Here is a 25118-nt window from a genome sequence, read left to right as displayed (position 1 = left end):
TCCTGTCTCGATCGGATTCTCGAGGGCCCTCCCCCGACCGGCGTCGACATCCCGCGGACGGAAGTCCCAATGGGGGGCCAAGCGGGTCTCGTGAAAATCGGCAGAGGGAGCCGTCTCCTCATCGTTCTCGCGCCGACACTCCTCCTGTGCCCGCGCCAGGTCAGACCGTCCCCCGCCACCATCCTCCTCCCGTGCCTACGGCAGGCCACCGGGTTAAGTCCCTGACGACGGGGCCGCTGACTCGTGGTCGCGCCGCGGCCTCGAGCATGGGGGAACGGATCGCCGGAGCACCAGTCTAGGCGCCGGCCAGGCGGGAGATGCTGAGCCGAGACCGGCACCCGCTCGCGAGGGGCCCGGAGCCTCGACGCGGGGTGGCTCGAAGCCTGCTGGTCGAGGGACCGGAAGGCGGGTCGCCCTTCTTGTGGGGTAAGGTCTTAATGTCGTGGTTCTTCTTTCTCGATGCTTTTGCATTTTCTTGGGCTGCGATTTTTACTTACGTTCACTCTTCTTCCCTCAGGCTGAAACGGACGCTCGAGCAGGCCCAGCCCTCAATGGCCAAGCGACTTAAGGTGGGAGCGGCCTCCAAAGACTCAGGTGAGCGGTTCACTCCTGATATCGCGTTAGCTTTTTGTCAACTATCATGGCGACTGACTTTTTGCCTTTGAGTGTTTACAGGCTCCTCTGACCCCCGGCCGTCGACCGTTGTCGAGGGCGCTCTGCCCCGTCCGTCGGTGGGGGAGTCTGCTCCTCCGTCGCCGAAGCGGATCGAGGCACCTCGTCCTCAAGAATAGGAGGGAGACCCTGAGCCTCCCCGTTCTGGGGTCGAGGAGGATCCCATCACAATAAGTGACGGGTCTAGCGGCGACGGGCCTTCGAAGGGCGCCCGACCCATGGACGAGGAGGTCGAGACCTCTCCCACCACAAAGCGGACGCCTTGGCCCATCGGGCTCATTTCTGTCGAGGAGCAGAGGAAAAAGGAGGAGGAGGAGCGCGAGCGGGAGACGCGGCAACAGCCTGTTGGTATTTCTTAGCGATGCAGCCAATTATCCACAAACGCATGGAAGTACTGTTGTAGCACTTCACCCGGTGGTATTCAGGGTATCGAGATTTCACAGGGAACGGAGGTGTTTTGAGATTTAAACAAAGTGTACCCTAGAGTAAAGTGAGAAGGATGACTTAGGTAGTGAGGTTCTCCTAATGGTAGAAGTTTTGTGCAAGGCAACGTGCTTTTCTAATCTTACTTCGGGCAACGGAGCGTACCTGGTCTGCCAGGTAATACCGGCGTGTAGCTCTACGCCGTATCCAGACGTGGGGGAAACTAAGGACAAACAGGGCTGTCACCTCCTGCTGCCGACCCCTCAACCATGGGATACTAGGCAAACAAGGGTAACCTCTAACCTAGACACCGCATCTACGTTATTAGCTACTACTCTAGCGTTGCGCACGTCCTCCCGCCAGCCAGCAAGAGTCCCTCTACTAGAGTATCTACCGAGAGATAGACAACGAACCCGCAAGATTATAAGAACACGATAACGATTACTCAATAACTTCTTAGAACAAAAGAAGAATACAACCTTTTCTTACCCCAATATTGTATTCTAGGTTGTAGAGGTACAGCTCGGGAAGCGGGCAGCACCTCGGCCCTTCCGCCCAGTGCAACTAGGGGAACGGACCGGGTGCTTGCTACTTCTCTTACTCTACACTCTAACTAACTCTCCTATTCTATTCCTAACTAGAGGCTAAGGATATGAGTGGAAGCTCCGCCTCTCTACTACTACTCTTGTATCTCTCTTTATTCTTGTGGACTTGAAGCTTGAATGGATTGAATGATGATGAATGAGAGGCCCTCTCCCCCTCCTTATATAGGTGTGGAAGGTCGGTTTGGGAGGGGGTAAACTGCAAAATGCAGCCGAGAACCGCGCTAGTGCTTCGCTTGCACCGGCTCTGCAAAAGGCGGTGGGGAGGTGGGCCAGGCCGGGGTCGGCCGACCCTAGGGGGCGGCCGCCCCCTGGCTGGCTCCGTTGGCCCAGGCCCAAAGCCTAGACGATGCTCCTCGGCCTTCTGAGTTTGAATCCAATTGCATTTCGATGCACTTCTGTATTTGAATTAAATGTGCCTTCAATTCTTTGATTTTGGCGGCTCAAACCCTAGTGTCCTGGATACACATGTGTTCACCAAAACTGTGGAATTTGGTTAGCATAAAAAGCCCTATTTCTAATGTTTGGTGATATTTTATAGAGTTTGTATGCATGTTGGTGGTATGAAAATTATATTTTAAGCAACGCCAACAAACTCCCCCACACTTAGCCCTTTGCTCGTCCTCGAGTAAAGCTTATGTTTTTGGGCTAAGATGGTTCCACTTCTCTTGATAATGAACCTGCATGCAAACTATTCCAAGCCTCACCTGAACTTATGTGCATTCAGAGTGTCTACCAAAACATCTTGAGTAATTGAAAAATGGAACAATTAGGATTCAAATCTTCTTACTCAACTTTGCTCAAAACTTGGGTTTTTACCTTTTTGAATAAAAATAGTCTTGCTCTTCAGATGATACTCTCAAATCACTCGAGAATGTTTCTGGTTCCTTACCAAGGTAAAAGTACCTCTTGATTTGTCCTACCTCTATAAGCTGTATTTGGAGTTTTGGGTATGGACCAAGGAGAATGCATACTTACCTTGTATATATTGTCGAGTCAAATCTCGGATCCAAGAAGAGAAGTGTCATACCCTTAGATCAAGATGTGCAAGTGTGTGGTATATGGTATAAACAACTTCATTGGTTGATATGATCTCATCAAGTATTTCTAGACATGGCTATCATAACTCTTTTATTTTCTTGTGAGCCTTCATGTGCTCATCTTTTTTTTTGTATACTTAGGACCTTCATGTGTCCTATATTTTTTTCAGGTGGGTATTTTTATACCCCTAATTCTACGGTGGGCACTTGCCCTTTTTTTCTCCTTTTTTTATATATATATTTTTGCATAGCCCATGTCTTTATCTAAGATGCACTAAAAAGATCATTCTTTAAAACATGGAGTGTTTGTATGGTGGACATGTAAGGCATGTTTTTGCGCACTCCCAGTGTAGAAGCGGCATATATATTTATCTGGAGTGTACATGATCTTGATCTTGAGAGCATGATAAATCTCTTAGCAAGGGTCAACAAGACTTCACACAACTCAAAACAAATAAGCAGCTATTTGTAGATTTTTTATCAAGAGTAATATATTTGGCCTTGGTAGGTAATTATCAATCATTGAAGAGCAGACTTTTTGCAATTTTAATTTTATCAAATAAATCCCCAAGTTCATTGCATAAGTGAGCAAGTTTCAAATCATCCTACTATATCGCAAATCTCAATTACTTAGAAGAAATGGGGTCCTTATAAAAAGTTGCTCATAAATGGTAGGCTTTTGGCGAGGAATAAAGAGTATGCATGTTTAATTTCAAAGGCAGAAAGGAAATGGAGTATTCATTTATTTTTTTATCTTTTTATTTTATTAGCAATATTTTTATCATATAAATCAGATTTAAATTGTCATAGGAGGAATAAAAATAATTCTGAAATTTTTTCTATGTAAGATTACCTTGATGGCGATTCCTCTCCCACACTTGTTTTTGTACCTGTTCTTTGATTTTTCTCAAGTAGACAAAAATAATACAAAAACAAGTGGAGACAAAATAATTCGAACAAAGGACTTCTTTATTATTCAATATAAGCTGAGACATTGATTACAAAGTAAATGAAGGAAATCTGAATAAAAGGGAAAATAAATTACTCGGCTAAGCAAAATTAAACTAGATGCGGTTTGTGTCTAGAACATGCTCTACACCCGCAGCCCGAGCCACCTTGACAAGCCGGTTGGTTAGACCGAATTGTACAATGGATAAGTCGTCCTTAAGCTCTATATATTTCAGGCGGGTGTTAGCTAGTTTGCCTTTAAGCTCTTCCACTACACCACGTAGTGACCGTACAGAAGTCCTAAGTGCGGCGATAGTGCGCGCGCTTTCCTGCTTCGACTCATTATCTGAATCGCTAAGAAATCCGTGTGGCTGCCCCCTAAGGATGGGATTTTCGCGCTTGCGTTTTGGGACGCGAGGGGCAGCAGAAGGCAGATTAGAGTCACTTGGCAGCCGGTTTGATCTCCCCCCTGTAGCGGGGTTTGCGCGTTTGATACGCAAGGGGGCGGACGTGGTGGTCGCGGCTGTCTTAGGCGCGGGCGTAGGTGCGGGTGGCGCGAGCGGCGGCTTACGCATGAGGCCCTTCCCGCATCCTCCACCGGGTTTTCTAATTCCCACCACGGTGTAGGACGGGTCGGAGCGCGCAGTGGATCCCGAAGACAAGAAACTAGAGTCTAAACTGCCCGAAGGCGTTACAACATATGGATCTACAGGCGCTTTCTTCTTGTTCGCCGTCGTCGGTGGCGCATCGTCACGCGCCGTCTTCCTCGGTGCCGCCGTCTTGTGCGCCGCCACCTTCGTGCGAGCCGTGGAACGCAGGCTCGTTCCTTCGCTCATGATGCTTGACGGGGGCATGATGGCAAGAGGGTACGTCAGCATCTCTCCTTCTTTCACATCAAACGCCTCCCTCATGTTCGCCTCGGAGAATTCTCCTTCGGCGTCGAAAGATCCTCCCGACTCCATGAACAGTGCTAGCGCGTGGCTGCCCATTCCCTGAGCGCTACTCTTGATAGAGGTGGTTTGTGAAGATGTAAACTTGGAAAGCACTAATTGCTCTGGCTTAGAGAGGGGTTAGGGGTGTTTAAATAGGAAGAAGGCCCTTCCTGGCGAGATCACGAGCGGCAAATTTGAATTTGCATGCAGATAAGGATATGGATGACGAAGAGATAGACGCTGGAAAAGATCAGGCCGCAGACGTGTCAGGCTAGGGGCGGCCGACCTCTGGGCACATCCATTGGCCCTGAATTTTGGCGTGCGCGCTCGTCCCACTTTTCAAATTTTGAATCTGCCTACGTTTTGCTACGCTTCCTAGATATTTTTTTGAGAAACAAGGGTTTTATTGAAAGGTAAAAGCTAAAAACTAAAGATCCTTTTTAGAAATCATATTTTTATTTTTGGTAATTCAAAACTAAGCAGAAGTAATTGAAATATTTTATTTATATTATTATTATATTTTTTTTACAGTTTAAACCCAATTAATCAAATGTATTGTTTCAATTTCCTTTTCAAAATTGGGTTCCAGGAAAACTTTTAAGCGTTGACCATTTACCTTAGTGATATTACCTTCGTCATCTGCTATGATGATCGCACCATGCTCGGAGGTCTCGATGACGGTGTATGGTCCTTTCCACTTACTCCGAAGTTTTCCTACACCGAAAAGTCGTACCTTGTCGTTGAAGAGTAGAACGCGGTCGCCTTTTCTAAATTCCTTGGGTTTGATTCGGTGATCGTGCCATTTCTTTGTTCTTTCCTTGTATATCTTGGCACTGTGGTAAGCTTTTTCTCACCATTCTTCAAGCTCAGCTATCTGTTTCTGTCGGTTCCTGCCAGCCAACTTGAAGTCCATATTCCAGTTCTTGATCGCCCAGTAAGCTCGGTGCTCGAGCTCAACCGGGAGATGGCATGCTTTGCCATATACCATCTGGAATGGTGACATGCCTATGGGGGTTTTATAGGCCGTCCGATATGCCCAGAGGGCATCTGGTAACTTGCTCTTCCATCCCTTCCCCATTTCGTTGACTGTTTTCTGCAGGATGTTCTTGATTTGCTTGTTTGAGATTTCCGCTTGACCGCTTGTTTGAGGGTCGTACGGGGTAGCTATGTTGTGCTTTGCTCCAAGCTCACGTAGGAAGTTTCTGAATGTTCTGTCAATGAAGTATGATCCTCCATCACTCACAACCATCCTGGGTGTTCCGAACCGAGGAAGGATCACTTCATGGAACATCTTCTGTGCGTGCTTTGCGTCAGCAGCTCGGCATGGTACAGCTTCTACCCACTTGGACACATAGTCCACAACAACTAGGATATACTCGCAATCTTGGGACTTCTGGAATGGACCCATGAAGTCAATGCCCCATACATCAAATACTTCGACCGGTAGGTTGTAATGGAGGGGCATTTCATTGCGAGCAGTGATGTTGCCTTGAAACTGACACTTCCGGCATCTTCGGATGAAGTCCTTCGTGTCCTCATACATCGTCGGCCAGAAGAATCCGCACTGCCAGATTTTGGCTTGGGTGCGGAAGGCTCCATAGTGGCCTCCGTATGGTGCAGAGTGGCATTGTTCGATGATTTTCTCTCCTTCGGTTGCTGGTACACACCTCCTCAAAAGCCCGTCGAAACAGACCCGATACAAGTATGAGTCGTCCCAAAGGTGTCGACGGCTCTCAACTTGCAGCTTCTTCCTGCTTTTGCCTGGTGGTACGTAACCTGTGACCATGTAGTTGACGATGGTGGCGTACCACGGGTTCAGGTCAGTCACTCTTAAAAGCATGACGTCGCCCATGAAGTCATTAATGGGTAGTTCCTGCATGTTAGTGACTTGCATACGCGAAAGATGGTCTGCCACAATATTTTCTATACCCTTTTTATCTTTTATTTCTAAATCAAATTCTTGTAACAGCAAGATCCATCTTATGAGGCGAGGTTTTGCATCTCTCTTAGTGAGCAGGTATTTTAGAGCAGCATGATCAGTATAAACAATTATTTTTGCTCCCACTAAATAAGATCTGAATTTATCAATAGCGAAAACTACGGCAAGGAGCTCTTTTTCTGTGGTAGCATAATTTAACTAACCTCCTGTCATAGTTTTGCTAGGATAAGCAATTGCATGATGCTGTTTATCTTTTGTTTGACCTAAGACTGCCCCGACAGCAAAGTGACTAGCATCACACATTATCTCAAACGGTAGCGACCAATCCGGGGGTTGGATGATTGGTGCTGAGATGAGTGCCTTCTTTAAAGTATGAAAGGTAGTGAGACACTCATCGGTGAACTCAAAGGGTGTTTCTTTGGCTAAAAGAATTGTAAGAGGCCTTGCAATTTGTGAAAAGTTTTTATAAACCTTCTATAGAAACCAGCGTGGCCTAAGAAACTTCAGATCCCTTTTACGTTCACTGGAGGAGGTAGACCCTCTATTACTTCAATTTTGGCCTTGTCTACCTCGATTCCCCTCTTGGAAACTAGGTGTCCGAGAACGATGCCTTCTCTAACCATGAAATGGCACTTTTCCCAATTAAGTACCAGGTCTTTATCACGGCATCTTTGCAACACTTTGTCTATGTTTTCTAGACAATGATCAAAAGTTTTTCCATAGACTAAAAAATCATCCATGAAAACTTCCATAATTTCCTCGATCATGTCAGAAAAGATAGACATCATGCACCTTTGAAAGGAGGCGGGTGCATTGCATAGTCCGAAGGACATGCGTCTATAAGCAAACGTTCCATATGAGCATGTGAACGTGGTTTTGCTTTGATCATCGGGGTGGATAGGGATCTGATGATAACCCGAATACCCGTCAAGAAAACAAAAGAAAGAATGTTTCGCCAGCCGCTCTAACATTTCGTCAATGAAGGGCAGTGGGAAATGATCTTTCTTTGTTACCTTGTTAAGTTTTCGATAATCGATACACATTCTCCACCCTGTCTGTGGTCGTTGGGGGATTAACTCAACTTTATCGTTTTTGTCGGTGTTTTCCCCACGGGGGGTCACACCAACGAGTAAATTTGTATGCGTGCTCCCTTCTCCAGATGGTGATGCAAGAAGACACAAAGATTTATCCTGGTTCGGGCAAGAGAAGGCCCTACGTCCAGCGGGGGGGGAGAGAGTTTGTATTATCTTGCACCTAAGTGCTTGTACAGGGGTGAATACAAGCGTGGTATGAAGTGTGGAGCTCTACTATGCGTGAGCGTGGCGTTGTGTCCTGATCTATTCCTGAGTCCCTCCTTTTATAGTTCCAAGGAGAGACCCAAGGTACATGTATAGGCGTCAGAATAGGAGTTGATAGCAGTATGGAGCGCTGACCTACTCGAGGCTTCCGTACCGGCCTGGCCTCGAGCCGTCCCGTCTTAATAGCCTGGTGATGATTACGCGTGCCCCTGCATTCTGCTCTGCGCGCCGTCTTGGATTGGTTCGACGGATGCACGCTTGTACGATCCGGTGGCAAATCCGGCGGAGTGGTTGGGATGTAGTCAGTCGACGCCCAACCCGTCCCCTGGAAGGATCTCTGTCTAGTCGAGGGTCAGATGCCGTACATTGTGCTGATATCCGGAGCGCTGACTTTAGACGTCTCGAGGGGGTCCCGATTAGACGTCCCATCCTTGTTTCCCGCGCCCTGTCATGCCTTGGGCCGTTCGGCGGGAAGGCTGCAAAAAGATCGATGGGACGGAAGCCTGTTCCCTATCACGCCTCCCGTGACCTGTGTGTTAGGTGGGGAAGCATCAGGCCCATTTAATGCTCCGGCCCGCGTGCGCGCGTCAGGCGGCGGGCGGCGTCCTTGCGCTCGACGCCCCCCGGTTCGCGCGAGCCTGTTCCGTATTCGACGGTAACCGGCGCTCGACGCCTGATCGATTCGCACGACGCTATTTCCGTCTTCGAGGTTGCGGCCGTCGATGGCGGCGCATACGTAAGATTAGAGCGTCGAATTGAGGGCCTCGACCTGCGTACGGGCAATCTCGTAATGCGCATCGCTGAGGGTACCCCTTACTCATACCCTCGACAGTAGCCCCCGAGCCTCCATTTGAGCGCTAGCGCTCGAGTGGAGGCTTCGTTTTGCGGTCGAATTTCCGTGGGGGGGCGCGAGCGACCCCACGGGGGTAGCCCCGAGCCCTCGGAGGGGTTTTTGACTCCTTCGAGGGTTATGTTGTCTAATTCGCAGAAGCGCTTTCGACACCAGTGGTGGAAGGTTCTGACTGGCTCGTTTTGCCCGGGGGTTTCGACGTACTCTCGGTAGAGCGAGCGTCTTCCACCCCAAATTGAGTTCCTGGTGGGTAGTCCAAGTGAGAACCTGTGCCCCTTTCGAGGGGGTTAGCTGTAGCCCGGAGGCGTTCTCATAAAGCGGGATCGACGTGGTCGGGGATACCAGTCTCATTCGATAGAGACCGGCGGCTCGATGCCTCCCGTCGGGGGGATTCCTCTCGACTGTCTCGACCCTACCTTGAACATCGCCAGCGAGTCCTCGAGGCGGGCCTCGATCTTTGACCACTCGCTGGGGATCCCTGACTCTGGCGCTCGAGATCGGCTGTCGAACCCTTTCGGCGGGCCAGCCATCGACCTCTCGAGACTCTCGCGGGTACGTCCCTTGGCTTACGAGGGAAGGTAGTGGCCGTGGCGGTTCGCCTTTCTGCCCGTTGGGCGCGCCTTTTTAGGCGGGTGACGTTACGACACTGCATCGGCGTGGAATTCGGGGCGCCGCGCCTGCGTGGGAAAAGGGACGATTAGGTGGCGCATTTAAGGGAGGGAGTTACCTTATTTCTCGGATCTGTCCGTTGGCGGACTGCTGCCTATAAATACGTCGTGGCGTCGCCGCCGTTCCTCTCCCTTCCGCCTTCTCGCTTTTATTCTCTCGTTGCCTTTGCTTTCTCGCTGCCTTAGCTCTCTCGCCGTCTCACGCGCACACGCCTCCTCGAGCTGTAGCGAATCCACCGTCCCTCCAGCCGAGATGCCTGTAAGACTCGTTGCCGCCGACGACTGGCGCCCGTCGTCGATGACGGAGCGCCGGTTGTTAGAGCTTGAGAAAGAGGGATTGCTGCGCCGCTGCACCTCGCTATCGTCGCCATAGTGGATCGCGCCGCCGGCGAGTCACAGGGGGCCTCAGCCGCCCGAGGGCTACGTGGTGTCGTTCGCCAAGTTCCACCGCCACGGCCTGGGCGCGCCCCCGAGCCGCTTCATGCGGGCCCTCTGCTTCCATTATGGGGTGGAGCTCCAGCACTTCTCTCCGAACGCCATCACCGTAGCGGCGGTCTTCGCCGCCGTGTGTGAGGGCTATTTGGGGATGATGCCGCACTGGGAGCTGTGGCTCCACCTCTACAGGGGCGAGCTTTTCCACGCCCCGACCGGAACCACGGGCGTAAGGAAGCCCGTGCGGGCGGGATGCCTCAATCTGGTGCAGAAGACAGGGAAGACGGACAGGCCGCGGGAGTACATCCCGGTAGGGTTATCGACCAACCACGCCGGCTGGGACTCCCAGTGGTTTTATCTGCGGAACGATGACAACCTCCTGCCTTCCTACTCGGGCCGCCTGATCATGGAGCGTCCAGCGGACTGGACATACGGCGTTGTCCAAGCTCATCAATCTCGGCTCGACCCCCTCCTCGATGCCCTGAAGAAGCTTCGCCAGGGGGGTTTGACCGCCGCTCTCGTCCTCTCGGCCGTCCATCACCGGAGAGTTCTCCCTTTGATGTCTCGGCCGTTGAGGATGGACGAGATGGGCCCTGGCGTCTCATCTCGGGACCTCGAGGCGTGTCGGATGTCCAACGAGGCCCCGGTGGATGACGAAGTCGCGGCCCGAGTCAGGGCTGCAATTGCCGGCGACTTCAAGTCGGAGCATGTCAACAGCTTCCCCATGAGGCCAGATGCAGGCTCGATCGATCTGGTACGCTTTCTTCTTGCACGCAGCCTCGATTCTGGGTTTCCTTTCTCCCCTCTATTTTTTCTGAGTCTGCCATTGTTTTGGCAGGGTCGGATTGATGTCCGGTCCTCGAGGCCACCGGTTAAGGAGGACGAGGTCGATCGCGACAAACGGCGCCAATCTGCCGAAAAGCTAAAGTCCGCCAAGGACTCTGCAAAGAAGGGGGAGAAGAAGAAGAACCTCGACCGCCAAGCATTAGAGGCGCGTCGAGCCAAATCCAGGCAGAGGGGGAGCCTGAGGAAGAATCCCCCAACGATGACGACGATGACGACGAGGACAGCGACGACTCTGAGGGGATGGCATCGCGCCTCGATCGGATTCTCGAGGGCCCGCCTCGAGGTGACGTCGACGCCCCCCGGACGGAGGCGCCAGAGGAGGGTCCGAGCGGATCTCATCGCCCCTGGGCCGACACCCCTCCCGCGCCCAGGGCAGGCCAAGACGCGCCGCGCCCTCCCCCGGTGCCCAGGGAGAGCGGTCTGGCTAGGCCCCAGGCGTCGGGGCCACTAACTCGCGGTCGCGCCGCGGCCTCTGAGAAAGGAGATGCTGGCCGTAGGAGCGCCAGTCCCGGCGCGCGCCAGGCGGGGACCGACGTGCCTAGGCCAGTGCCTGCCCTCGAGGGGCCTGGAGCCCTGACGCGGGGTGGCTCGAGGCCCACTGGTCGGGGCGGCGGGAGGCGAGCCGTTCTCCCTGTAGGGTAAGCCTTTTTGATGTTGCGGTTTTTGTCTTCCCATTCTTCCACCTTTCTTCATATGCCAACCTTTTCTCAGGCTAAAGCGGACCCTCGAGCAAGCCCAACCATCCATGGCAAAGAGGCTCAAAACGGGTGCCGCCTCCAAGGAACCAGGTTCGTAGTTTATTTCTGGGCGTTGCGATGTTCTTGTGTCGGTTATCATAACGTCTGACCCTTACCCTTTGTTTCGTAGGCTCCTCCAGCTCCCAACCTCCAGCCGGCGTCGAGAGGGCTCCGTCTCGTCCCGCGCCTACTCCGTCGCCGCCAACTCGCGATGAGGCGCCCCAGACGCAAGCGTCAGAGGGAGCCCCCGAGCCCCCTCGATTGGGGGTTGAGGGGGAGCCCATCACCATCAGCGATACGTCCGATGGTAACGAAGCGTCTGGGGGCGCTCGCCCTATGGAGGAGGAAGCGTCGACTCCCAACGTCGTGGGATCGACTCCCTGGCCCGCCGGCCTCCGCACCCTCAAGGAGCAGAAGAAGAAGAGGGAGGAGGATGAACAGTGGGAGCGCGAGGCGGCGCGGCAGCCGCAGGAACATGAGGTGCAGCATCAGCAACAGCAGCAGGAGCAGTAGCAACAGCAGCAGGAGCAACAGCAGCAGCAGTAGGAGCAGCAGCATCAGCAGCAGGGGGTCCAAGAGGAGGGACTGCTCGAACCCCCACCCCAAGGTCCGGCCCAGCCGGCGCCGCCGGAGCTGCAAGAGCCCGGTGAGCAAGAAGAAGATCTGCCGGTGTACGGCCCCCCGACCCCAGCGTGGCTCCTCCCGGGGGCACCTGACGTGATCCGGGCAGAGCCGGGGCGAGCGGATGGAGTGGTGGCGCTCACCTGCATGATGCGCACTCCCGTCGACCCCGAGTCCGAGATCAAGAGGACGATCTACGGCATGGATGGTATCGCCCCAGGGTTCCTCCGGGAGCGTCGGGCATGGGAGGACCACTTTCCTTCTGAGGAGGATGAGATCGGGACGTCGGGGACCAAGGACGGTACCTGGAAGACGGTGGACGATGACGGGCGGTTCCCATGCCTCGTCGACCTGTTCCTGCGCCACGGGGGCTCCCTCGAGACCGTCGAGGACCTTATCCGCGGCGTGAAGGCGCGGGCCGACCGGGAGATGGAGCATTGGTGCCCTGATCGGATCCGCATCCGGGCCTCCCACGACCCGTCCGAGCCTAACATCTTCCTGGACGATCGAAAGGAGGCAGAGAAGTGGGAACACGTCGAGGAGCTCCGCCTTTGGATGAAGCACGTGGTGGGGCTCCTCGCAGATGTTATCAACAACGGGCTCGGCCCGACCTATTTTGTAAGTGCTTTTCGATCTTCACTCCTCGTGGATTCTTTCGGTTCTATGTGCTCTAACCGCTCGACCCCTGGTTCGCAGGATATGAAAGAGACCTCCCGCATTAAATCCAGTTTCATTCATGCCACGAGAGGCGGCTGGGAGCAGCTCCCCCTCCTTAAGGATCAACTCCTCGAGTCGCAGGAGAAGCTCCTTAAGGCCTACCAAGACCTCATAGCTCTCGAGGAGGAGAAGAAAGCGAGGGTGGCTGCCTTGGCCGAGGCTCGGGAAGCCTTGAGGAGGGCAGAGGAGGAGACGTCGATGCTGCGGGAGCGGACTCTTACGGTCGAGGAGGCCGCGTCCAAAGCCCGGGAGGAGGCCCTGTCCTACAAGAGCGTTATCGCGGATCTGGACAAGGAGAAGGACCTCCTTAAATCTGACCTGGACTCTCTCCGAGAGTCCTTCTGAAAGATGAAGGTGGAGCATGTGAGCGGCGAGGTCGCCAGGGGCGCCGCGGAGGAAGCCAAGAAGAAGGCCCTCGAAGATCTCGAGGCGGAGCGGGCTCGATCCCGCAGTCTCTCTAACGACGTAGAGCGTCTGAAGGGAGAATTGCTGGAGAAGAGCGGGGCCATTGCTCAGGCTGGCAAGGCGATCGAGGATCTCCGCGTTGCCAACACCGAGCTGGCACGTTCCAACAAAGAGATCGAGAGGGCCAACACCAGGCTGGTCGGCGAGAACACGGCCCTAGAGGAGACCGTACGCGGTACGTTTCCTCTATCAGATTTCTTTTTTCGAGGTGTGCTTGGTTTTTCCTAAGGTCTCTTGTATTGGCCTTTGCAGGGCTCAAGGACGAACTCCTGGCCGCCCAAGCTGAGGCTCGCAACGCCAAGGCTCAACTCGAGGCGGAGGTTGCTTTAAACCGTCGAGTTCGGACGGCGATAAGTGATCTCTCGACCTCTTGGGAGGTCGAGCCCATGGATGAGTCGAGGGAGGGCGCTCGAGGCGACGCCCTGGTGGACCAGCTGTGCTACATAGGCGTGACGCTGCGAGATCGGGTGCGGGATGCCCTCCACATCGGGGTGAAGCGGGCGATGGCGGTTGTCTGCTCGGGCTTCTCCTACGACATGGAGGTGGTGTCTCACGGCTTCGTCACCGACATCTCCAAGACCGACGCGGAGAACGAGGAGAGGCTCCATGCCTTGATCGACGACGCGGAGGCTCCTGGGGAAAGGTTGGCTAAGCTTTTTGAGCCTGAGGTGCTCCCTCCTGAGGCTAGCTCGGGCGGAGGCGAGGGCGGTGAGGATCGTGCCGCGAACTGAGGCCTGTGAGCCTGCTCAGGGCGCCTGGGGCCCCTTGTATGATACTTTGTTAATTCTATTGCTAAGCGATACAGTATCTTTTTGTGATTGTTAAATGCTTATTTGTCTTTCCGCTCGAGGTTCTTTTATTTCCCTTTGTTCCTACATTTGTATCCCTTGCTCGATATTTCGTGAAAGACCACCTCGATCACCTCAATGGTGGGGAAGTGAGTGGAGTTTCCATAGCCCGGGGGCGTAGGAGTTCTCCAGCTCGTTGCCCCTCGGCCTTTGAGGGGCTCGAGGCACCTTAGCTACTTGAACCGTGCAAGGTTTACTAAGTAAGAAAAGAAAATTTCTTGGCTTTTTCGACGCACGGGGGGGGGGGGGGGTCGTCCCCCTGGTAGCCCCCGAGGGGGTGTCGACTATGATGTGTCATAGTCGGCGCCCCCTTCTAACGTCGAGGTCATGACTTGTAACTCTTTTGGCGCAAAAAGAAGTTGCTCGAGGGAAAGACTTTATTTATTCATGCATTCGTTTACAAAGTCTCGGTACGAAATGTACATAGGAACGTAAGTTCGAAACTTCTAGGGGTAGAATCAACGTAGCTGTTCGATGTTCCATGCGTTGGTGAAGACCGCCCCCTTCTCGTCCGCCAACTTGTACGTTCTTGGCTTAAGGACCTCGGCCACCACATACGGGCCTTCCCAAGGTGGAGTCAGCTTGTGGCGTCCTTGATTGCTTTGCCGGCGTCGTAGGACAAGGTCGCCTACGTTGAGGTCCCTCTTGCGCACGTGCTTGTCGTGGTAGCGTCGAAGTTTCTGCTGATATCTGGCAGAGTTGAGGAGGGCCATGTCTCGAGCCTCCTTGAGTTGGTCGACCGCGTTTTCTTGAGTTTCCTTATTGGACTGCTCATTGTATGCCTTGAGTCGAGGTGACCCATACTCGAGGTCTGTGGGGAGGATAGCCTCGGAGCCGTAGACCATGAAGAATGGGGTGTACTTCGTGGCCCTGCTTGGTGTTGTCCTTAGACTCCATAGGACCAAGGAAAGCTCCTCGACCCATTTCTTGCCGAATTTCTTCAAACGATTGTAGATCCTTGGCTTGAGTCCTTGCAAAATCATGCTGTTGGCACGTTCGACCTGGCCGTTAGTTCAAGGGTGGGCTACTGCAGACCAGTTCACGCGGATGTGATGCTGATCGCAGAAGTCCAAGAACTTTTTGCCGGTGAACTGGGTCCCGTTGTCGGTGATGATGACGTTGGGGATCCCAAACCGATGGATGATGTCGGTGAAGAAAAGGACGGCCTGCTCGGAGCGGATGTTGGTGATGGGTCGAGCCTCGATCCATTTGGAGAACTTGTCAATGGCCACCAGCAAATGGGTGTATCCTCCTTTCGCCTTTTGTAGAGGTCCTACTAAATCGAGCCCCCACACCGCAAACGGCCAGGTGATGGGGATCATCTGAAGAGCGTGGGCGGGCAGATGCGTCTGCTTGGCGTAGAACTGGCACCCATGACACGAGCGTACGAGCTCGATGGCGTCCGCCATGGCCGTTGGCCAGTAGAAGCCTTGTCGAAAAGCGTTCCCTACAAGGGTCCGAGGAGCGGCGTGGTGGCCGCAAGCCCCCGAGTGTAGGTCCTTGAGTAGTTTTCGGCCTTCTTCCGCGCTTTCTGCTTCTTTTTATTTTTCTTGAGGCCTCGACCGGTGGTCCCATCTTCATCGATGGGCTGCTTGCGTTTTCTTCCTTCAGAGCTGAAGAAGGCGCCGACTGCCTCCTCCCCTGCCGCGTAGTTGGCTACTACGTCCATCAGCTCGTCGACGGTCTGAGGTCGATTGCGACCTAACTCCCGCACCAAATCTCGACTGGTGATGCCCGAGACGAACGCCAAGATGACGTCGTGGTCAGGGATGTGCGGCAGCTCAGTGCGCTGCTTTGAGAAGCGTCGAGCATACTCTCGGAGAGTTTCTCCTAACTTCTGTTTACATTTGCTGAGGTCCCACGAGTTCCCTGGCCGTATGTAGGTCCCTTTGAAGTTACCCTCGAAGACTCTGACCAGATCAACCCAGTTGTGGATCTGATCAGCGGGGAGTTCCTCGAGCCATCGACGGGCGGTGTCGGAGAGGAAGAGCGGGAGTTGCCTGATGATAGCTCGATCGTCCCCTCGAGCTCCCCCCAACTGACAGGCTAGCCTAAAATCGGCTAACCATAATTCTGGTTTGGTTTCGCCGTTGTACTTTGCGATGCTGGTCGGGGGTCGAAACGGACTGGGCAGGGGCGTGCTGCGGATTGCCCTGCTGAAGACCCGTGGGCCCGGTGGCTCGGGGGCCACCCGATCTTCATCACTGTCGTACCTGCCACCGCGATGTGCGCTGTAACCGCGCTCTTCCGCGTCTCCGTACCGACGGCGTCGGTTCTCCCCGATGTCATGCCGTGCGTCGAGTCGACGCTGATTGTCAACGGGGAGAATGAGGGTGGTCTTTCTGCCTCGAGGAGGAGGTTGTTGATGGACTGACACCTCCTTTTCATTTTGAGGCTGTTCGTCGCGCATCTCAGTGGCAGCTCCTCGTCGTCGAGATGCCGAGCTTTCGTCTTGTTGAACTGCCGCCACCTGGAGCAATGTCTGTACCTCATCTTGAATGCGTCGGGCCTGGGAATTCGATGGCTCCGGCATGTTACGCAGCAACATCGTTGCTGCCACTACATTCTGGCCTGCTCGAGGGAAACGGCTGAAAGGTTGCTCTGGCTCTGCGTCGCCGACGATCTGACGATGTACCTCTCGAGCGCGCCTACGGACACTTCCGCCCGGCGGGTAGGGCAGGTCTTGCTCGAGGATTTGCTCGAGCAGGACGAGGCGCTCGCGGTCTTCGTCGAGCTTCATCTTGAGCTCCCGCAGCAGCGCGAGCTGCGCGGTTCTGTCTTCCTGCGGAGGGGGGTCGACTTGTCCGTCGTTCCTAGGCGTCCTGGGGTCTTCTCGTGCCGCGGGGGCTCGACCGCCCGCAGCGGCATCCTGTGTCTCATCGGTAGTTTCTACCGCTCCATCGATGTGATAGCATTCCCTCGTAGGGTCGTAGCTATCAGTCTCGGAGTCGGAGTCTGGTTCGGCGGCGTAGAAACACCCACGCCCCTCCTCCAGCAATCGCTGCCTGAGGGAGGTGATCGTGTAACGTCCAGGGCCTAGACGACGGAGGCCTCGTACCCGGGAAAGGTCCGGCAGCTCGGACGCTGGCCGCTGCGCTTCAGAGCCACGTGGGAGGACCGTTGGTCTTTCCACGTACGTCCGGGTGTTTGGGCATATCGCTCTGGCGAGCGACGCCGCGGCGTTGTCCAATCCGAATGGCAGTGCCGCTCTTGGAGTGAACAACCCGTGTGGAAGTAGCCTAGCAGCGGTGGGGGAGAGCGCGCGAGACGCGTCCCCTCCCGTCGTTGTGCGGTGCTGAGTCGTCGCGCTTGTTGCTCCACCACACGGTGCTGCCGACTCGTGGCCCACTTCTTGCCTCGCACGAGTTGTTGGTCGTGTCGGTTTTGGAGGGGGTAAACTGCAAAATGCTGTCGGGAACCGCGCTAGGGCTTCGCATGCACCGCCTCTGCAAAAGGCGGTGGGGAGCTGGGCCAGGCCAGGGTCGGCCGACCCTAGGGGGCGGCCGCCCCCTGGCTGGCTCCATTGGCCCAGGCCCAAAGCCCAGACGATGCTCCTCGGCCTTCTGAGTTTGAATCCAATTGCATTTCGATGCACTTCAGTATTTGAATTAAATGTGCCTTCAATTCTTTGATTTTGGCGGCTCAAACCCTAGTGTCCTACATACACATGTGTTCACCAAAACTGTGGAATTTGGTTAGCATAAAAAGCCCTATTTCTATTGTTTGGTGATATTTTATAGAGTTTGTATGCATGTTGGCGGTATGAAAAGTGTATTTTAAGAAACGCCAACACAGCCGCAGGAGGGGCTGCAGTAGCCGCAGCAGGAGGAAAGAGAGGAAGGGCAGCAGCCAGAAGGTTCCCAGCTCAAGGAGCTGCTGGAGCAGAACCGACAGCAGGAGCTGCAAGAGCTCCAGGAGCAGCAGCAGCAGAGGAGTCAGCAGTTGGAAGAACCACTCGAGCCACCACCTCACAGTCCGCCCCAGCCAGCGCCGCCAACGTCGCGAGAACCTGATGCCGAGGAGGTGGGTCTGCCGATTTATGGTCCGCCGACCCTGGCGTGGCTCCGTCTGGGAACGCCTGCCTCGATTCTAGCTGAGTCGGGGTGAGCGGACGGTGTGGTGGCGCTTGCTTATATGATGCGCATCCCGGTCGACCCTCAGTCCGAAATCAGGGGCACGATCTACGGCATGGACGGGATTGCTTCGGGTTTCCTTCGAGAGCGTCGGTCGTGGGAGGACCGCATTCCCGTCGAGGAAGACGAAGTCGGGACGTCAGGCGGTGGTGGCGCCAGCGAGACTGGGACCTGGATGACGGTTGATGATGACGGGCGGTTCCCCTCCCTCGTCGACCTGTTCTTGCGCCACGGGGGTCGCTCGAGACCGTCGAAGAGCTTATCCGAGGCGTCAAGGCATGTGCTGACCAGGAGATGGAGAACTGGTGCCCTGACCGGATCCGTATTCGGGCTTCCACCGATCCGTCCGAGCCTAACATCTTTTTGGATGATCGGAATGAGGCTGAGAAGTGGGAACATCTTGAGGAGCTTCGCCTCTGGATGAAACATGTGGTGGGGCTCCTGTCCGACGTCGTCCACAACGGGCTTGGTCCGGCCTATTTTGTAAGTGTCTCTGGAACCTTGGTTGCTATAGGGCGTTTTGGTTCTGTATTCTTACGATCTAACTGCTGGCTCACAGGACTTGAAAGACACTTCCCGTATCAAGTCGAGCTTCATTCACGCGATGAGAGGCGGCTGGGAGCAACTCCCCATTCTCAAGGACCGACTCCTGGAGTCACAGGAGAAGCTCCTCAAGGCCTACAAGGAGCTTTTAGCGCTTGAGGAGGAGAAGAAGGAGAGGGAGGCTGCTCTAGCCGAGGCTCGAGAGGCCTCGAGGAAGGCGACGGATGAGGCCGCGCTGCTGAGGGAACGGACCATGATGGTCGAGGAGGCTGGGTCCAAGGCCCGGGATGAGGCCCTGTCTTATAAGAATGCGGCTGCTGACCTGGACAAGGAGAAGGGCCTCCTCAAGACTGAACTTGCCTCCACCCGAGAAACCTTCCAAAGGATGAAGGTGGAGTGCGTAAATGGCGAGATTGCTCGGAGCGTCACGGAGGAGGCCAAAAAGAAGGCTCTTGAGGATCTTGAGGCGGAGCGGACTCGATCCCGCAGCCTTTCTGACGACGTCAATCATCTGAAGAGAGCGCTGTTGGAAAAAGATGGAGCCTGTTGACGGTCCTTAAGTATCAAATTTAATTACCAAATAAAAAAAGAAAAGGATCCAAATGAAATCAACATCTAGACTTAGGGTTTTATCTGACAGAATTCCACAAGTTTTGGTGTTTGTCTATTTCTGCAGGGGGTTATGAGGAAATACGGAAGAAAGGCCCATACGTCGGGATTACATAGAGATATCAACGTGCCGCGCAATTATCTTACATCTAGAAGACTCCAGAAGCCCCGGGAACTAAGTGGAGGCGAAACGGGGCCTGGCCCTGGGCGCTCACCCAGGTAACCAGGGCGCCCGCCCACCTGCTGAGTCCAATCAGGACTCTGTTTCGCGGGAGATCTCCACCGACCTAAAGGATCAAGGATAATCGTTCAATCAATGTCGGTTTGATCCAACGGCCCATATTCAATTGAAGGGACTATAAAACCAGACCCCCTGGCCCCTGGAGGAGAGAGCCTCTCAACCCTAATTCATTATTATTCAAGGGAGAAGAAGCCTCTGATCAAGATTAGCATAGCTACATAGGATTAGAACTAGAAGGAGTCAATCTTCGATTGGTTTCCGGATCTGTCAAGAGGATTCTTGGTAATTCTCTAATTGTGCTTCTAATTGTTCTTCTAATCATCTTTGTTCTTCAATATTATGAATATGACTTTGTTCTACTTCAATATATTGCTTATGACTTTGCTCTACTTGCTTATATTCAAGATTATATTGTTCTTAGTTTATCATAGTTATATACTTGGCTTAGTTAGATTGGATCTATATACATGCTTAGGATCGTATAGCGTTTATCCATTGGATCCATGGGTAAATGATAGATATTGTGTAGGCGTGGTGGTTATACCGTATTTATCTGCGATTGTACCCAATATGCCAGATCGTGGGGTAGTTCGTGACAGTGACAGCTTCATTGATTCTTATATAGTCCCCCTCTCGTGTATTGGGCTGGCAGAGCAACATTATTACAGGGGAGTGATTGCTATGTTTCTCATTTACCTTGCTAATATCACTATGCATGGGCGTAGTCTTGTCTCACAATGATTGCTAAGTATGCTTGCACTAACTATGATAATGCTAGACTATATAGTTGAGAATAACTTAGGAAATATTCTTATAGTTTGTTCTAATACCATGCTAATGACTTTCTAGAGTATCTAATTGAGGTGCTTATCATATTTATATGTGGCTGATCAGACTAATTATCTTTATCACTATTCATTATTTCATATATCTCTTATGTGACACTTATCCCTGTATGAAAGAGTTAGATAATTGTTCTCAATTATACATGCAATGATAGATACTCAATCTCATATTCTATTCTGTAATCAATATTGATGATTGTTAATCCCTTCCCAGTGGTAAAAATATAAATAACGATACTTGGAATACTTCCCGGTTAAAATGCTACATTGTTATTAATCTGTGCGCTTACAGATCCGATTCATTATTTATTTAGAAGAGCAATTGCATATTTCAATACCGCGTCTCTCATGTCAAGCTGGGTATGACAACTTGGCTTAAGTGGTATGTGGGATAGGTTTGTTATTTTTGGCACCGTTACTAGAATTAGAAAACTGTCTACTTTTGGTAATGATGTTAAGAATACCCAACAAGCATTTTTGGCGCCGTTGCCGGGGAAGGTTGATTACTAATCAGGAATGGATATAGATTTTGAGTTATCATTCACATCACTAATATGATTGAGCTTATCTATTCTCTCATACAGTTTTACCCTGATATTTTTCTATTTTATATCTTATGAAGGGGAATGTATGAATAGAAGACATCTTCCAGAAAATTTTGTTGACAATCCTGAAGCATTATTCAAGAAGACAAGAGCCAAGCTCAAGAAGAGATCATCAGCACTTCAGCAAGAAGCTTCATCCAATCAAGAAGATCACTGGAACTTGTCTTCAGAGTTCGAAGCCATGGCGAACAAATCAATCCGCGAGTTCTCAGCTCCCACTACGGACAACATCCGCACTGGACCTGCTGCAGAGATCGACGACAACTTTGAGCTCAAGCCTGGACTTATCAACATGGTGCAATCCAACCAGTTCTGTGGGAAGGCACATGAAGATGCTAGTGCTCATCTCCAACACTTCCTAGAGATTTGCAGTTCATTTACCATATCAGGAGTTTCCAGAGATGCTATACTACTTCGCCTCTTCCCATTCTCACTGTTAGGAAGAGCGAAGCAGTGGTTCTACGCTACAAAGGAGAAGAATACTACGTGGGCACTCTGCTCAACAAACTTCCTGGCTAAGTTCTTTCCCATGGGCAAGACCAATGCTCTCCGTGGGAAGATTACAAGTTTTCAGCAACAAAATGATGAATCCGTTCCAGAAGCATGGGAGCGCTTCCAAGACTACATCCTAGAATGTCCCCATCATGGAATGGAGAGTTGGCTACTGATGCATACATTTTATCACGGGCTCGGCAACAGTGCCTGAGAGACCATGGATGTTGCAGCTGGAGGAGCATTCCTATCACTCACCATATCACAAGCCACAGCTCTTGTGGAGAAGATGGCATCCAACCAAAGCTAGAATGAAGAGAGGACCCACACACGCAAGAGAGGTGGAGGTATGCATCAGCTCAAGGAGGTAGACATGCTGTCTGCAAAGCTAGACCTACTCATGAAGAAGCTCGACGATAGAGCTGGAGATAAGAAAGAAGTTATGCACATCTACAACTCTCACATGACTTGTGAGGAGTGTGGAGATACTGGACACTCAGGCAATCACTGCCCTAAGATGCTTGAGGATGTAAACTACATCAACAACAACTACTACTACTACTACAACCGTCCTCAACAAAATCAAGGTTGGAATCAACACAGGCCTAACTACTCAGGTAATTATCAAGGTAACAATTCTTACAATAATACTAATAATTTTCCACCTCTGAGAGAGTTAGTGTCTAATCAAGGAAAACTAATGGATAACCTATCTAAGAAATTGGCATCTAATGATAAATTGCTAGAAAATATAAATAATAGAATGGATAATTTCTCTACTGCCATCAAGAATCAAATTAGCTTTAATAAAATGATTGAATCTCAGTTAAATCAAATAGCTGCTGCTGTTCCTACTACTAACCCCGGTATACCATCACAACCGAAAGGATTAGAATCTGCAAGTCTTGTAGACATGTTTGATGCAGGTAATAATTGGAGTAACCCCGTCACTGAATTCACTACTGACCTTCTACCGGTCAAGAGAGGTGATCCAGGACGCCCCGTCATCCCGATCTCCATCGGCATGGTGGACGTCCCAGAAGCACTCTGCGACTTTGGCTCCAGCGTCAACATTATACCCAGGGTACTCTATGAAAAATTCTTTACATATCCTTTATTATAAACAACCATGTGTTTGCAGTTTGTAGATCAGACGATAAGTTTTCCAAAAGGAATATTGAAGAACCTTTGTGTCCGAGTTGGTACCTTGTACGCCTTAGCAGACTTCGTGGTGGTAGAGACCGGTAATGATGAGAGGGCACCCATCATCCTAGGGAGGCCATTCTTAAACACCTCGGGAGCTGTCATCTACGCCAGTGCTGCCAAGATCAGTTTCTACATCAAAGAGAGAAAGGAGACGTTTTTCTTCAGGAACATGACTACGCAAATCCCAGATCAATCCAGACGTGAATCAAGGAAGAGGACCAACAGGAGGAACAGGAACAAGCAAGTGTGGACCGAGTCAGCTAAGATGGTCACTGCAGTTCATGGAGGCCAAGATCATCAACTTAAGTCACCGTTTTTTACCAAGAAGGACGACCCAGGAATGCCAAGCATCTATTACTCCATAAATGGATACAACTTCTACAAGACGACTTGCGACACCGGATCAGGCGTCAACATAATGGCCGCAGTCACCTATCGGCTCTTGTTCGGAACCATGCCCCAGAAACCAACATACATTCAGCTCCAGATGGCAGATCAGACATTTCGAGAAGTTAAAGGAACAGTAACTGATGTCCCAGTCAAAATAGACGATCATTTTGTCTACACAGACTTTCAGGTTATTGATATGGGAGAAGACGAATACGATCCACCCATCATCCTTGGAAGACCGTTCCTCAGTACCGTTAAAGCAATTATCTACATTGGAGCCGGAGAAGTCCATATGCACTTCCCCTCAGAGAAGGTACGCCGCTATTTTACAGACCCTAACTATATCGTTGAAGAATCTAAGCAGGTCAGGAAACGACGCAACCGCAACCAGAGGAGGCAAATCATCAAGGACGGATGGGCAGACTATGAAGGAGAAGTGGTAAGGTCAGAAGACAGACAGCTTGAACAGAACTATCCTGAGGAGACCGTAGCACCAAGTCAAGTGTGGAAAGAGAAGATAACCATACATGAAGAGGAGGCGCCGCCAGAAGTACCAACTCTGCCACCCAACGAATCCCAGGACAATTGAGAAAACAGAGAGTCCTGTTCGGAGGACTTAAAAACACCGAACGCCTTGCCAAGAGGTAAACTTGGTAGTTATCCTTTCCCTTTCAATTATTTCAAATAGTTTGCTTAATTAATCATATTCATGCTATCCTAAAAAGAAAATAAAAATGTTAAAAAACAGTAAGCCCCATGTGAGTATACGAGTGGCATAAAATCCATAAGTACATTCACTGTGGTGGCATAAAAATAAAATAAAAATTTCTTTTCTACTTTATAAAATGAAAATATAAAAATTGGGAGTAATAATTATTAAGTAGTCTCAACATGATAAAGGCTAGGTATTTATGCTAACACTAATCAGTTCCATAAGATTTGTTATCTATTTGAGCTCCACAGAATTTAAGAATCAAGAAGACTAGCAGACGGAGGACATTCTAATCGCTGTCAGAATGCTGCTGACTTTCAAATACACCTCTGCCACCTGCTAGCTTCATCAAGAGAAATTACGTCAAAATTCAGCTTGGGAGAGAGCACCCCCATTTATCCCGCTAAGTATTTTATCTATCTATCTTTATACTTATACTATATTAAAATATAACTATAAAAAACCAAATAAAGATTTTATGCTTATATATATATCTTTTGCTTAGTGTGTTTAATAAATAAATGAAGTGGCTATGCTAATCTGTATCTAAATAAAACTCTAGCATGGATATGATGAATAGTTGCTCTGCCTAATTTGCACATTTTAAGTTCTCTCTCAAGTTTAGACATAACTGTTATAATTTAAAGCTTGCTCTAGACCTAAACTTGTGGGATGAAAACTTGATCTGATGTCTAAGTTGTTAACGAATATGATATGGGAAGGTTGAGCTGCTGTTTATCTGTTCCTAGAGATGCTAGAATTCTGGAGAATTTTATCTTTGAATATCTTTAAAATGTTGCATGATGAGTTCCTGTATGATGAGAGTTTAAATTCCTACCACAGCCATATATACATGCTTGCTAGACTTTGAGCCACACATTTACTTTTTACTGCTTATGAGCATTGAGTGTGGTCAAGCTGTGTAGACCCTTAGGAGCTTGTCATGTGGTTAAATCAAGATTTCACTTGCACGTTCACTCATATATGCTACTTCTACTCTGGAAGTACCATCCCCATATATCCATCCATTTCCATCTCTAGAATCACCTAAAAATATTCTACTCCTATTCCAGGAGAGAATAACCAAAAATATTTCTATTTTTCCCTTTGTGAAATAAATGCTCCAGTTATATTGTTACTACCACTTGCTATATTATCTCAAGAGATGACTGCTCTAAAAAAAGAAGAGAAAAAAAGTATACGAGGAAATAAAAAGAGGCAAGTGCCCGGAACCTCGAAAGAAAAGAAAAAGTGAGACGAGAGGTAAAAATGGACAAGTGTCCGACAGTAGAATTAGGGGTACA

This window comes from Sorghum bicolor, chromosome 8 (genome assembly GCF_000003195.3).
Source record: "Sorghum bicolor cultivar BTx623 chromosome 8, Sorghum_bicolor_NCBIv3, whole genome shotgun sequence".
Lineage (NCBI taxonomy): Eukaryota > Viridiplantae > Streptophyta > Magnoliopsida > Poales > Poaceae > Sorghum > Sorghum bicolor.
The sequence above is the reverse complement of the archived record's forward strand: the minus strand, read 5'-3'. Positions refer to the sequence as shown.